This window comes from Lathamus discolor, chromosome W (genome assembly GCF_037157495.1).
Source record: "Lathamus discolor isolate bLatDis1 chromosome W, bLatDis1.hap1, whole genome shotgun sequence".
Lineage (NCBI taxonomy): Eukaryota > Metazoa > Chordata > Aves > Psittaciformes > Psittacidae > Lathamus > Lathamus discolor.
In genome coordinates, this window is record NC_088908.1 from 2,254,169 (window position 1) to 2,269,085 (window position 14,917).

The 14,917-nt window shown below is 45.5% G+C and overlaps 1 long non-coding RNA gene across 1 annotated transcript; it reads left to right on the top strand.

Annotated features, from left to right (window-relative positions):
* Positions 1–2,665: 2,665 nt before the first annotated feature.
* Positions 2,666–10,367, top strand: LOC136004350 (uncharacterized). The gene is made up of 2 exons (XR_010608401.1): positions 2,666–4,414; positions 8,939–10,367. It is a non-coding gene; the product is annotated as an uncharacterized LOC136004350 (long non-coding RNA).
* Positions 10,368–14,917: the final 4,550 nt, after the last annotated feature.

The following is a 14,917-nucleotide window of genomic DNA, read 5'->3' on the forward strand; positions in this document are numbered from 1 at the left end:
TCTCCATTAGACTTTTGCACTGGCCATATGTGGCTGTTAAAGGGTGAGCGGGTCCTACTGATCACTCCTTGACTCTCCAGTCTATGGATCAGACTATGGAAGGGAATCTGTGAATCTCGGTTGGTGCGATATTGGTGCCAGTGCACTGTTGTGGTCGCAATTGGCACTTGTTGGTCTTTGACCTTCAGCACCCCCACAACAGAAGGATCCTCTGAGAGACCAGGCAAGGTGGACAGCTGCTCAATTTCCTCTGTCTCCAAAGCAGCAATACCAAAAGCCCATCGGTACCCTTTTGGGTCTTTCAAGTACCCTCTCCTGAGGTCGTCTATGCCAAGGATGCATGGAGCCTCTGGACCAGTCACAATGGGGTGCTTTTGCCACTTCCTCCCAGTTAGGCTGATTTCAGCCTCCAGTACAGTCAACTCTTGGGATCCTCCTTTCACTCCAGAAATACGAACGGGTTCCACCCCTCGACAGCTTGATGGCATCAGGGTACACTGTGCACCGGTATTTACCATAGCCTTAAACTTCTGTGGGACTGATGTGCCAGGCCATCTGATCCACACAGTCCAGTAAATCCGATTGTCATCCACCTGGCTGGAGGCAGGGCCCCTCTAATAGTCATCACAACTTTGGACAGTCAAGTCTCCTTTGTTCTCCAATTCACAAACCCGTTCCTCCAGAGCTGAGGTAGGTTCAACATCCCACTTCCACATGTTTTCTCCGTGATCCCACAGGTAAAACCATAGGATGGCCTGTGGCATATACCTCCTATATCTTCTCTCTCGAGCTGTAGGACGCCTTTAGTTAATAGCTGAGATGTGGGCTGGTACACGTGGGGAGCTGGATAGATCAGATAGATCGTCTCTCAATTGTTTGAACTCCTGAGACAGTTTTTCCACAGCTGAAATGATAGAAGGGGTGAGATTGTCTTCAAATTCTCAGAGTTTCTGAATCATCTCATCCACTGTTGGTGGTGCTACTTCATTCCAGGTTATTGCTGCCACTGAGTGGGCATATGATGATGGAGCATTCCATGTAAATTTCCTCCACATGGGTAGTGTACATTCGACTTCATCTGGATCTACGGGTGCGTTCCCAGTATCTGGCCTGTGATAGATCATCTCAACAATTGCTGATTCCCTCAGGGACTGGATGCCTTTCTATATTGTGGTCCAGTTGGCCAAATGACTCATAACACTGTCCTTGTATGGAAACCTTTCTTTCACAGCTACCAAGAGCCACCTCCAAATGCTGAGGGACTGTATCTCTATTGCAATTGCTTTGTCAATTCCCCTTTCCCTATCAAGTGATCCCAGCTGCTTATCTTCTATACCTTCTAGTTCATGACCCTTGGCCCCATTGTTCCAGCATCAGAGCAACCAGGTGATGATGTGCTCTCCTGGTTGACGGGTAAAATCTTTTTGCATATTCCATAGCTCGATTGAGGTCTGGGGTAGAGAAGTCACCTCTTCTTCTTCATCTGATTCACGTAACAATAACTCCTGATCAGATGCTGTCCCGTGTAGTAAGTGCATTGGTTCTTCATCTTTCCTCTTCATCTTTCTTGCCTCTTTTGTGATTTTCCAGGGGAAACCAATATTGGCAGGAATTGGTCCTCTGGTTTAGCTGCAGTGATTATCACTGTGGCTGGACTGCCTGCAGTATCTGTTGTCAGGGTTGGTGCAGCCACTGTGCTTGGGGTTTCAGTAGCACCAGCAGCTGTGCTGGGTGTTGCTGTTGTGGTTTGGGTAGCTGCTGTTCTTGTCACTGGTGTTGGGGTAGTTGCTGTGCTTGGATCTGGAGTAGCTGCACTGTCTGTTGCAGTTGGAGTTTAAGTAGCTGCTGTACTTGTTGCTGGGGATGACGCAGCTGCTGAATGTGGAGTAGCTGCGTTGTCTGGTGCTTTGCCATCAGATCCAGAGATATTTTTTTCCCTTTGAAGGTGCTGAATAGTGTTGAACAGGGCCCTTTAAGCATAGGCCAAGCCCCAACATGGAGTTTGGGATCCAGCTGAGTATGCGGAAGGTTAGTAGTAAGACAAAGGTTTTAGATTTCAGAAGAGCAAACTTTAGCTGGCTCAGACCTCATCTGGGAGGGCTACCATGGGAAACTTACATGGTAGATAGAGAAGCTAATTGTGGTAGTTAGGGTTCGGCGGTGGGAATCACAGAATCACAGAATCACAGAATCCCAAGGGTTGGAAGGGACCTCAAAAGATCATCTACTCCAACCCCCCTGCAAGAGCAGGGTAACTTACAGTACATCACACAGGAACTTGTCCAGGCGGGCCTTGAATATCTCCAGTGTAGGAGACTCCACAACCCCCCTGGGCAACCTGTTCCAGTGCTCTGTCACTCTTACAGTAAAGAAGTTCTTCCTGATGTTAACGTGGAACTTCCTATGCTCCAGTTTACACCCATTGCCCCTTGTCCTATCACTGGATATCACTGAAAAAAGCCTAGCTCCATCATCCTGACACCCACCCTTTACATATTTGTAAACATTGATGAGGTCACCCCTCAGTCTCCTCTTCTCCAAGCTAAAGAGACCCAGCTCCCTCAGCCTCTCCTCATAAGGGAGATGTTCCACTCCCTTAATCATCTTTGTGGCTCTGCGCTGGACTCCTTCAAGCAATTCCCTGTCCTTCTTGAACAGAGGGGCCCAGAACTGGACGCAATATTCCAGATGCGGCCTCACCAAGGCTGAGTAGAGGGGGAGGAGAACCTCTCTTGACCTACTAACCACTCCCTTTCTAATGCACCCTAAGATGCCATTTGCCTTCTTGGCCACAAGAGCACATTGCTGGCTCATGGTCATCCTCCTATCCACCAGGACCCCCAGGTCCCTTTCCCCTTCGGGAATGTTGTGATGTCGTGTTGTACGGAAAGATAAGAAGATAAGGCCCCTCTCCCTAGGGCCAGTAACGCTTGGTTTTTGATGTAAGTAGACGGAAGTGACGTTGTAAATTCAGGGTATATAATGCTGTGTCACCTATCGATAAACGCTATTTGACGTCCACCACATTGGTGGCTGTGAGCAGATGGACCGAGCAGTCTGGGGTTGGTCGCTGTGCCTTTCCTGAGATAGGTCGCCACGCCCCCAAAGGCAACAAGTGGTGCCAAAACCCGGGAAGCGGGGCTTCGGGAATCGCCTGGATGGGTGAACGGCGGCCGGAGCGGCTGGACCAGCCCGGCGAGGAGAAGGGAGCTCCCAGGACCCGCAAGGAGGATGGAAGCCCTTGTGAAGGTCGTATCACAGTTACATAGTCAGTGGGGTATTGATTGTAAACCCAAAGATTTTACTCTCGCAGTTGCAAGGCTTTTGCATACTGGGGTTATTGCCCAGCCGGTGGATATTCTCCACCCCGAAGTGTGGGATAAATGTACTAAAGCGTTAGCCGAAGAAACGATGTCTTCGGGTTGTGGGAAAAATCTTAACTTATGGGGGAAAGTCGTACAGGCTCTGAAAAAGGCTATACAAGAGCAGGAGACCTGGAAGGCGGAGAACGGTTTGTTGGCCGCCCCGAAATTGGGAGTCGGGGCAGCCACGCAGACTTTGCACCCCCCAGACGGTGCTGATTGTATTGAGCCCAAAGATCAGCAAGAGGGTGTAAGAAACTATGAATTAGGGTATTGTTTATTAAGGTTTATGTTAAGCCCAATGTAAAGGTTAGGCAACAAAAGGTATGAAATTGCTTACTCAAACAGTCACCAGACACAGCTTATGCAAAATAAGATAACCGCAATCGCTTACACAAACTAACAGTCGTTAGACTAACAGTCGCCAGACACAGCTTATGAGAACCGCAATTGCTTACCGCTTATGCAAACATAGCAGATGTTGCCTAAAGACAGCTGTAAGATGTTCCAGGAACTGGCGGAAATAAGACAAGCAACTCCGTATAAGGACATATGGGTAAAAGGTCAACTATAAGACAAAGGAGGAAGACTTCTTACTTCAGCCTCAACGACCACCAGGAGGCAGAAGTTGACCCCCTAGCAACAGCTGAAGCATGCGCAGAGTACCTCCACTACGTCATGAACACGGAAGTAAAGATGTATAAAAGGGGGCAGTTTGAACTGCTCAGTACGGCAGTTGGCGGAGCGCAGACTCCCCTGTCGTCCAGCGCTGTCTTTGCTCATATTCTACTTGCTATAATTAATAAATTTTTAATTGGATTATGATCCGTTGTGGTCTCAATTTATAACAATTTTCTGGTGCCGTGACTCGGATAAGGAACGGTGGGCTTTGGTCCTCCGGGGAGGCGCCCCGCGACGTTTCGCGGCCCCGCGACCAACAGCTTACCCCAACCTTACCGACGAACCAAAATTCTAGAATATGAGCAAAGAAGGAACCGGTAAAATCCCATAAAAATTCTGTGCACGGGAGTCCGGACGAAGACGCAGGACGCGTAAGTATATTGCGAAATTTTCCGCAGAGCGAAATAGTTCGCGGCGGAGGTCTGCAGAGTGAAATTGGTTCACGGCAGATCTGCAGAGTGAAATTGTTCACGGCAGAGTTGTTCGCGGGTTTGCCGTTCGGGCGGGATTGGGTTTCCTGGAGTATAACGACTGAGAGGTTCGATATACTGAACCAAGCGAGTGTGGACCCTTAAGTACTGCGTTTCCCATCTCCCGCGAGGGACTGGGCCAGGAACAAGGGGGAGTGAGTGAGTGCGTGTTCGGAGATATTCCAGAAGATGGGGGCGAAGGGCAGCAAGCCTTCGACTCCCATGGGAAGGGTACCCACTGTACCTAAGAATACCCCTCTGGCATATATCTTAGACAATTGGAGATATTTCCCTGGAACCCTAGGGAAAGATAAGCAAAAAATGATAGAATATTGTACTAAGATATGGGGAGGGAAGAAGATTTTTAAAAATGTTTTTTTGGCCAGTCTATGGGTCAGAAGAAGATTGGGTAAGACAGCAATTAAACCTCTGGGTTAATAATAAAAAACCCCTTAACCCTGAGGAGAGTCAATATGCGGAAGTGTGGCTAAAAAGACCGGGAGCTAGACTTTACCCGCTGAATGAGATAAAAACTAAACAAAAGAAAAAGAAGGTATAATATGAAGCGGGGACAGATACTAAATATGTATAGGTGTAAGGGAATAAATGTAAAGGAAAAAACGACCCTGGGGGTGCATACTTTGGAGGAACAATCCCCATGCACCTCAGCGCTGAATAAAGCATACCTACTTTACAACTTTAACGAGTTGTGGAGTCAATCCGCGTATCAATTTGGCGAGCCAGCCAGGAGGCCTCTGTTCGGCTGCAGGATCGGGTGAGGAGCGGATATCCTAAGCCCCCCAGGCCGCTTGCCTGGAGGAGCTCCGCTTCTCATCCGCTCACTGCGGGGACAGACAGCTACCTGCGCCGGCTGCGGAGAGGCGGTATGCTTGGAATTTAGGTACTTCGGGGGGCCTGTAGGGCGTACGCGTGGCCCGGGGCTGCTGGTAAGGCGTGCAGAGACGTCTGGCGCACAGCGGAGTTCCCCTTGGCAGGTAGGGCTTGCAAGCTGGGGGGGCTCGTTGACCGATAGCGCGGCTGCAAGCGATCCTGGAGACGGATCGGGCGAGCCCGGGTTTTCGCTGCATCCCAAGTTCTGGGAGCCAGGGCGGACCTGCTAATGACCGTGTAGGAAGCAGGAGAAGGGTAAGCGGAAGCATAGCGTGAGTGTGTGGGATCCCATGTGTTTCTGTGTGACTGAGACGTAGCGTAGCTACGAAGCGAGTGTGGAGTCCTAATCCGCGGTTCCGTGTCTCCGCGAGGGGAGCGGCCGGAGACGGACGAAGCGTTTATGTTTTTTTGTCCTGTGTCTTGTCTGTGTATAACCATCAAGCAGCTTAGAAAGCGGGGGAAGGTCCGGCTACCCCTCCCGCAGTGGATAACTTTACGAAATACAAGGGCAGGGAATTTCCTATATGCCCTGTGAGAGTATATGCCTTGTAGGAGTGTAACTGTATGTGACGGGTGGCATTTCACGTGGATATTGCCACTCAGGACAGCGGTGGGGCAGATACTGCTCGGGGTGTCTTACAAAACACTGCCAGGTAGAAAATTATAATTATCTAATCGGTGACCAGAAATAAAAGATTACTTCGTGGAGAAAAGCCAAAAAATCCTGGTGGACTTCCGGGAAGTTAGAATGGAAAACTGAGAAAGGGTTTATAAAAGGTATCAAAGAAAATTTGAGAAGATGTGGTTACAAAGGAAAAAAATAAAATGGGAATACAACAATTAATGTCTCTCTTTTTGGGACAATCAATGGGGGATATCAGGAAAACCTTCGTAACCTGACATATGAGTGCATAATAAGTTTTGAACAGTGGAACCTGCTGTGGATACTAGGGCAGTGTAAATTTTGCTGGAACTGAAACTATGTTCTAATGACAGGGGAGTTGATCTGCAGAACCCAGAGATACTATCTTACTGAATCCCCTGAGAATATCATAAAACTTGTGTGTAGGTGCTCTCATATTTTAAGTGCATTTGCAGAGCACTGGGAAAGAGAAGCTATAGAGATTTGTAAGAGATTGTTTGAAATGGGAGCCTGTCAAAACAAGGGAATTCTGAAGAAAAGCCCATTGGGTTACATTTTGGCACATTGGAAAGAACTGGGAGGTTCTTCTGGGGGCTCGGTAAACAAGAAAACATTGGTAAAATATTGTAATCAATGGTGGCCTTTATAAACTTTGGAAAATCAGGAAAAATGGCCTAAAAATGGAACTGTGAATTCTAATGCATTTTTTTTACAATTTATGTTGGTTTTGAGGTGGCCAAGAAAATGCAATGAAGTAATGTATGCAGATATGTTTCACTTTAAGAAAGCACCTGGAGTGGCAGACAGAATGTGAAATTAATATAACTTTGCCAGATCCCTAATTTTGGTTTTGGAAAAGGACAGGGAAAAACAGAAAGCTAAGCTGGAGAGATGTTGTTCAGCCTGTGATATTGGGACAGTCATCAAGAAAATTATATATCACAGGTACCTCCGAGAGGGGCACCCTCTGCCTCTGTCCTATCAGGTATTGATAAGGAGGAGGAAATTGCTGTCACTGGCAACAAGCAGCACATTCACATTCAGGGTTAAGAAGGGGTTAAACCAGAAGTGCTGTTGCAGAGGCAGGCATCTGTAACCCCTGCAGAGCAGGGAGAGCACCTGTGAAAAAAAAAAAAAAAAAAAAAATAAATAAAGGGAAAACAAAAGGGGAAAGGAGGGAAGCTCCCGCAGTTCCTGTGTTTGAGCATGGGATGGGTGCTGGGGCAGGCAGACAGACATGTTGACAGACGGGATTGAACGGTTGATGAATAAATGTGGATGGGAGTGAAGGAGGAAGCATGGAGAGTGTATAGGAATTGGAAATAGGTAGAAAAGAAAAAGCTGGGTCGTGCTACAGCCACGGCTGCGCTGGTTGCTTTGAAACTGGTGGAGGACGAATGTCGGACAGAAGTGGGGGAGTGACCTCCTCTTCTGTGGAACCGGATCGGTGTGAGTGCTATGAGGAGTTTGGACGCTGGGAGTGAGACTGCCCTGGTGGGAGTGCCATGGGGTGGCTCGGGTGACTGAATTGGAACTAGGCTGACGGGGACCAGGGGAATCTTCCCTAGCAGATCCACTGGTTATAATGGAGCTAGGGGACAAGAAAGGGGAAATGGAATTTTTGGTTGATACGGGTGCAACGTATTCAGTTTTAAACAAAGCTTTAATGCCTTTGGGGACGATTATATGATGATAAAAGGGGTGACTGGCCAAGGTGAAAAGGCTTATTTTTGTAAACTACTAAAATATCAATTGGGAAAACAATGGGGCATCCATAAGTTTTTGTATATGCCTAACTCTGCAAAAGCTCTTTTGGGGAGAGATTTGTTAGAACACTTGGGAGCAACCATTACTTTCAAAGGAGGCAAGATCACTTTAAAAGTAAAGGACCAACAGTATATAGAGATGTTAAAAGCTTAATTTTGATCACTAATCATGTCGAGGGAGAAGTCAGATTGAAGATATACTGGATCAGATATTCCCAGAGGTATGGGCTAAAAACATACCTGGAAGAGCTCTTAAAAGAATACCAGGTACAAACGGGGAACGTGCTGTTACAGTATGTAGATGATCTGCTCATAGCAGGGAATAATAAGGAGGATGTAAGAAAAGAAAGCATTCGATTTCTAAACTTTCTTGCACAAAAGGGCCTACGGGTATCACAAGAAAAGTTACAATTTGTGGAGGAAAAAGTGAAATATTTGGGACATTATTTGTTTAATGGCCAGAAAATATTGGAGCCAGTCGCATTAAAGGCCCAGTGACGAGACCCCACTGGAAAGTAATCAGTACTCCAGGGGACACCAAGATAACCCTGAAAAGATAACATAATGATAGAGACTTTATTTAATTATTTTGCCGCATTATCTTTTGGTATAAAGTGTGTATTGCTGTTTATATTTGCTATAATTATTTCTCCTCTTTTCTATTATATATGGAAGCGTACAAAGTGTGTTGAAGGAAATTGCTAAACTTATGCAACCACACAATAGTGAATATAGAAGATATGCTGATGTAAATAATGTATGTACTCTAGATATACGAATTAGGTGTAATAATTTGAATTGCAATTGTTATCCATTTGCTTGTTTTAGGTGTAAGGTATGTCAGGATAAATGGTGGACACACTGTGAATGTGGATGCCCTCCAATAGGAGTTTGCACACAGTGTTGGAAAATCCAAAGAACTCTCACTGAGTGGAAATTAAAACAATTAGAGTCTAAAACAAGAAATTATTTGGGAATCCCATGAGTGGTGGGAGATTTTTGCCAAAGGAATAAACCCTCAATATTATTGTTACCACTCCAATGAACCAGTCCCCTTTATAGCCGAAATTTTGATTATAAAGTGTAGAAGGGAAGTACTAACTGTATCTTGCTTTGCCCCATTAGTTAAGGCTGCAAAGTGGGAAGCCTATGTAAACAGGCAGAAAGCCCGAAACAGCTGTTCTCCTGAAGAATTCCCTTGCTGCCGAGAAGATGGTACACCCCGTGGCTCGAAGCAACCGAGTCGACGGGCGAGGCAGAGGAGGAATAAACTGTGGAGAAAAGAACCAGAACAACGGGATGCAAAAACAGCAATGGCCGAACTTCCCCAGGACTGGTAAAAATATACTTAAATTGGCAAAATTGACAGACACCCTTTTTCCTGGTATACCGTTAGTTTTGTTATTGATAATAACCCAAGCAAATGGAAACCCGCATGAACCATTAAAGTGGGAATTAATATCCTGGGAAACATCCAAAGTGATAACCACTTTCACTGGGACGGGACAACCTGAATTCCCTGTACAACCTTTATGTAGAACTCCGGAAAAGGTTAGATCAACGTAAGAAAGATTGTGAGGCGGGCAGGTCATGGTATGAAAACTGGTTTAATATTTCACCTTGGCTAACCACTTTGTTGTCTGCTTTAGCAGGACCGCTTATTATATTGGTTTTGGGACTTATATTTGGGCCTTGTATATTACGCTATATTTTACACTTTATTAGAGAACGGTTTGACATAGCTAAACTGCTTATTTTAACTACGAGATCTGGGGTAAAATATAAGAATGTATCTAGTGATGAGGATGAAGATTGTTGTGAATGTGCCATGCCAGGTAAAATCTATACCTGTGATTGTAAGGAATTACCTTGTGAGTGTTATGATAAATGTTGGGAGTGTGGAAAAAGGTTGGCTTACAATTCTGAAAATGAAAGTAGCGTTTGATAAACAATAATAGCATAAAAAGAAAAAGGGGGGATTGTAAGAAACTATGAATTAGGGTATTGTTTATTAAGGTTTATGTTAAGCCCAATGTAAAGGTTAGGCAACAAAAGGTATGAAATTGCTTACTCAAACAGTCACCAGACACAGCTTATGCAAAATAAGATGACCGCAATCGCTTACACAAACTAACAGTCGTTAGACTAACAGTTGCCAGACACAGCTTATGATAACCGCAATCGCTTACCGCTTATGCAAACATAGCAGATGTTGCCTAAAGACAGCTGTAAGATGTTCCAGGAACTGGCGGAAATAAGACAAGCAACTCCGTATAAGGACATATGGGTAAAAGGTCAACTATAAGACAAAGGAGGAAGACTTCTTACTTCAGCCTCAACGACCACCAGGAGGCAGAAGTTGACCCCCTAGCAACAGCTGAAGCATGCGCAGAGTACCTCCACTACGTCATGAACACGGAAGTAAAGATGTATAAAAGGGGGCTGTTTGAACTGCTCAGCACGGCAGTTGGCGGAGCGCAGACTCCCCTGTCGTCCAGCGCTGTCTTTGCTCATATTCTACTTGCTATAATTAATAAAATTTTTAATTGGATTATGATCCGTTGTGGTCTCAATTTATAACAAGGGTGTTATAAAAATTCGCCACAGGCGTGAATTTGTCTGATTAATTTTATTTACAATTGATTAGTATTGAGAGGCAATAAACAAGCAGCGCTGGGTGCGCCGGGGAGTCTCCGCTCCACCAACGACGCACGAATCTTCTCAAAGATTCTGTCCTTTTATATTCTTTTGTATCCGGTATACGTGTCCTTTCACATCCTGTATACGAGTCTTTTTCATGGTATAGTCTGAGTCTGCGCCAGTCTGTTGCTAGGGGGTCTTGATCTGCCTCCTTGAAGATTGCTGAATCGAAGGTCTCGAGTCTTCCTGTTCTGTGACCTTTATACAATAAGTGCTAAGCTTGCACAAGCCTTGTTTACATTACCGGATATCTGCGGTTAGCATAAGGCTTAGTTTTAGCATATCTATATGTTCTTGTTTGGACATAACGTGCTTGTGGTTACAATCTTGCGTAAGCATGTATTAGTTGGTTAGTTTAAAGTTTATCTCTGTTAATATAGTGTTATAAATTGAGACCACAACGGATCATAATCCAATTAAAATTTTATTAATTATAGCAAGTAGAATATGAGCAAAGACAGCGCTGGACGACAGGGGAGTCTGCGCTCCGCCAACTGCCGTGCTGAGCAGTTCAAACAGCCCTTTTTATACTTCTTTACTTCCGTGTTCATGACGTAGTGGAGGTACTTTGCGCATGCTTCAGCTGTTGCTAGGGGGTCGACTTCTGCCTCCTGGTGGTCGTTGAGGCTGAAGTAAGAAGTCTTCCTCCTTTGTCCCATAGTTGACCTTTTACCCATATGTCCTTATACGGAGTTGCTTGTCTTATTTCCGCCAGTTCCTGGAACATCTTACAGCTGTCTTTAGGCAACATCTGCTATGTTTGCATAAGCGATAAGCGATTGCGGTTGGCGACTGTTAGTCTATGGTTATCTTATCTTGCACAAGCTGTGTCCGGTGACTGTTTGAGTAAGCAATTTCATACCTTTTATTGCCTAACCTTTACATTGGGCTTAACATAAATCTTAATAAACAATACCCTAATTCATAGTTTCGTACATATAGTTTAATGCAAAAATTAATTCAATAGTTTTCTAAGTTACTGACACGAATCACACCCATATCCCTCACAAGGGCGACCTGTCCCCTCGATCGGATCCCTATATGGGTCCCGATATGCTAACGGAGGGACAGTAACAAGATAAATCTTTTTGGGGCTGGCTGGCCGAGGAGGCCGGGGGCGCCGCGGAGAAAGCGGAGTCTGGGGCCGTCTGGGCTAGACCGCCGCCATATGCGCCCCAAGATGGCGCCGAGCAGAAAGGTAGAGGGCGGGGCGAAGATGCCCGTGGCGGGAAAAAGGAGGAAGCGCTAGCATTACCATGCGCATGCAGACGGGAAGGGGAGGAGAATGGGAAGAAGAGAACTGGTGGGGGCATCCGGAAAAAGGAGGAGAGTGTGAGTGAAGGGCAGAAAGCCAATCGGAGCGGCCACTTGAAGCAATGTCCCTGCAGAGCAAACACCCCGCCGGGTAGAGGGCGGGGCGAACCAAGAGGGAGGGAACGGCCCGCCCGCAAGGAAAGCGGGCGGGGCCGGAGCCCGACAAAAAAACCGGAAGTAACCAGTCAGTCGAGCTCTGACTCTGAATCAGATACCAGCTGGGACGAGTGGTTCACAACCGATCCAAGCTTAGAGGCGGAGGAAACGAAGACGGACAAAGGGGGGGAAATCCCCCTCACGGATTGGAGGAAAATAAAGATTGCTTGCACCGACTGGACCCCATTAGCCAAATTAGCGTTCCCGGTTCGGGTGACAGATAGGGGACAGAGGGTCCACTTGCCAATAAACCCGAAGGATATACAAGCGATTGTTAAGGCAGTTGCGGATAAAGGACTTAATTCTGCCATGGTCTCCACCCTCATAGATGGTGTTTTTGGGGGAGATGATATGCTCCCGTTCGATATAAAACAAACTTGTAGAATGATCTTTGACAGGGCGAGGTTATGCTGCAGTTAAAAAGGATGGTAGAGTTAAGTGGTGTCCGCTTAAGTCCATCAAACCAGACCTTCAAAATAAAACTAACGAAAATTGCGAGTTTTTATCCGCAGGATCTTGTCATCGGCCGCCCCTGTAACCTGTATTCTCCGTTGGCAAGAAAGAACGACATCTCGACAGAATCCAGAGAAGGATATGCAGATCACACTGGAGTCATCAGAGATACTATGACCAAACTTAGAGATGGTCTAGAAAAAAGAAAAAGGGATGGAGAAGTCCAATAAGGGTGGTATGAAACATGGTTCAACCATTCACCATGGTTGAACACCCTGATATCTGCCCTGGTGGGCCTATTGCAATGATCGTGATGGCACTGATCTTTGGACCCTGTGTCCTGAACAAGCTTATGTCGTTTGTCAAGAGCCGGTTAGAACAAGTCAACATTATGTTGTTAGAACGCCGACAACTGCTTTAAAAACGTTCTTATTTGAAGTCTTTTTTCGCCATCTTCAATTATACCTCACTGATTCTAGTTACCCTCAGGGTACTTTTTGCTCTATGTGCCTTATGTTTTATATTTAAGTTTGTCTGTGATACATACCTTAAGATAAGTAGATAATGGTATACCTCCTCTAGAACTTATTAGATTTTAATTAATTTTATTGTTATTATGAGATTATGGTGCATGCTTTTATGCTTTTATATTTTGGCTTATTTAGTTGAGCATAGGGAGGGGGGAAATGTGGTAGTTAGGGTTCGGCGGTCAGAAGATGTCGTGTTGTACGGAAAGATAAGAAGATAAGGCCCCTCTCCCTAGAGCCAATAACATTTGTTTTTTGATGTAAGTAGACGGAAGCGACGTTGTAAATTCAGGGTATATAATGCTGTGTCACCTATCAGTAAACGCCATTTGCCGTCCACCACATTGGTGTCTGTGAGCAGATGGACCTAGCGGCCTGGGGTTGGTCGCTGTACGGTTCCTGAGATAGGTCGCCATGCCCCCAAAGGCAACACTAATGAGTGCTGGGAGTTTTTCAAGAATGCTCTCCTGGAAGCACAAAAGCAATTCATCCCCTTTAAAGGGAAAGGAAGTAGGCAGAGCAAGAGAATCCCTTGGCTTAACTGTGAGTTTCTGAGTCTGCTCAAAATCAAGAGAAGCATACAAGAGATGGAAAAGCAGACAAATAACTGTTGAGAGCTATAAGAGCATTGCCAGGGTGCACAGAGATGCAGTTAGAAAAGCAAAAGCTCAGCTTGGATTGAAATTGGCCAGAGATGTTGTGGGAAAATCACTTGGTGGGGGGATGAATTAGAGAAAACTGGGGTCTAACAGGATTTGTAGTATTATAGAAACCTTTTTAGGGTAAAATACAGTTGCCACTTCCAGGATGGTCGGCATGCACAGAATGGCATGGTTCTTTGGGCAACGCAACGTGCCATCTTAGAGGAGAAATGGAAGGTAGCGCAGAGTGGAGACACTGCGGCCAGGATCTGTTGTACTGCCTGCAGGATTGGGAACTTGATGGTACCATACAGCTGATAAGCCACGTAGCAGATGTCAAATGGAAAACATAAGAGAAGATGTCCGTTGCTGAGCTAGCAGCTATGACAAAATCACTTCCCTTAGGTGAACCTGGCTCATTATAATCTCATTGTAATACTAACGCACACCTCCGTCCCAAAGTTACCCACCTCCAAGGTACGATGACTCCTCACTGAGCATGAGCTCTATATTTTATTTGCTATAGCTTTAAGAGAAAAGAGAGTGAATTTTACACCAATAAATAATAAAAGAATGTATGGCTAGTCACTCAAGTTCCACATGAAAGTAAAGTATAAAAGTGGATGAGATGGGAGGAGATAGGGAAGACTCCATTGTAACTTCTGGGATCAGTTGACAAGCTGAACCTGTCTTCTCCCTCATAAGGACGCCTATTGGGTAAGAACTTTATCTTATGCACACTCAATAAATCATAAAATCATAGAATAGTTAGGGTTGCAAAGGACCTTAAGATCATCTAGTTCCAACCCCCCTGCCATGGGCAGGAACACCGCCCTCTAAATAACTCACTCTAGCTGTTATTAGTGATTATAGTCTGGTTGTGTATCACTTCAAGCTTGTTTTTGCAGAGAGTCCCTATCACCATCAATCTCTGAACCTTATCCTGTCACAAACTTGTATTTTGTATAATTAAGGACTTCAACTGAAGTTTGTTCTGTGTAAGTCTCCAGAGACTTGAATGATCGAAATAAGAGATTTGACTCAGTGACAATGTTGGTGAAGGTCCCTGAATAGATTAGACAAACCACCCTTCTGTTCGATGAGCTGTCTAGTAACAGGATGCAAACAGACTGGTCAGGCACAAGGCAGTCTCTTGCTGGAAACTGGCAGGCTGGTCAAATATAATGGTGTCCTGGGTTCAGCAGTAGCAGTCATTTTTCTCCTTAGTAGCTGGCGCAGTGCTGTGTTTTTGACTTTCAGCCTGGGAGCAGCGCTGATAACACCGATGTTTTTAGTTGCTGCTTAGCAGTGCT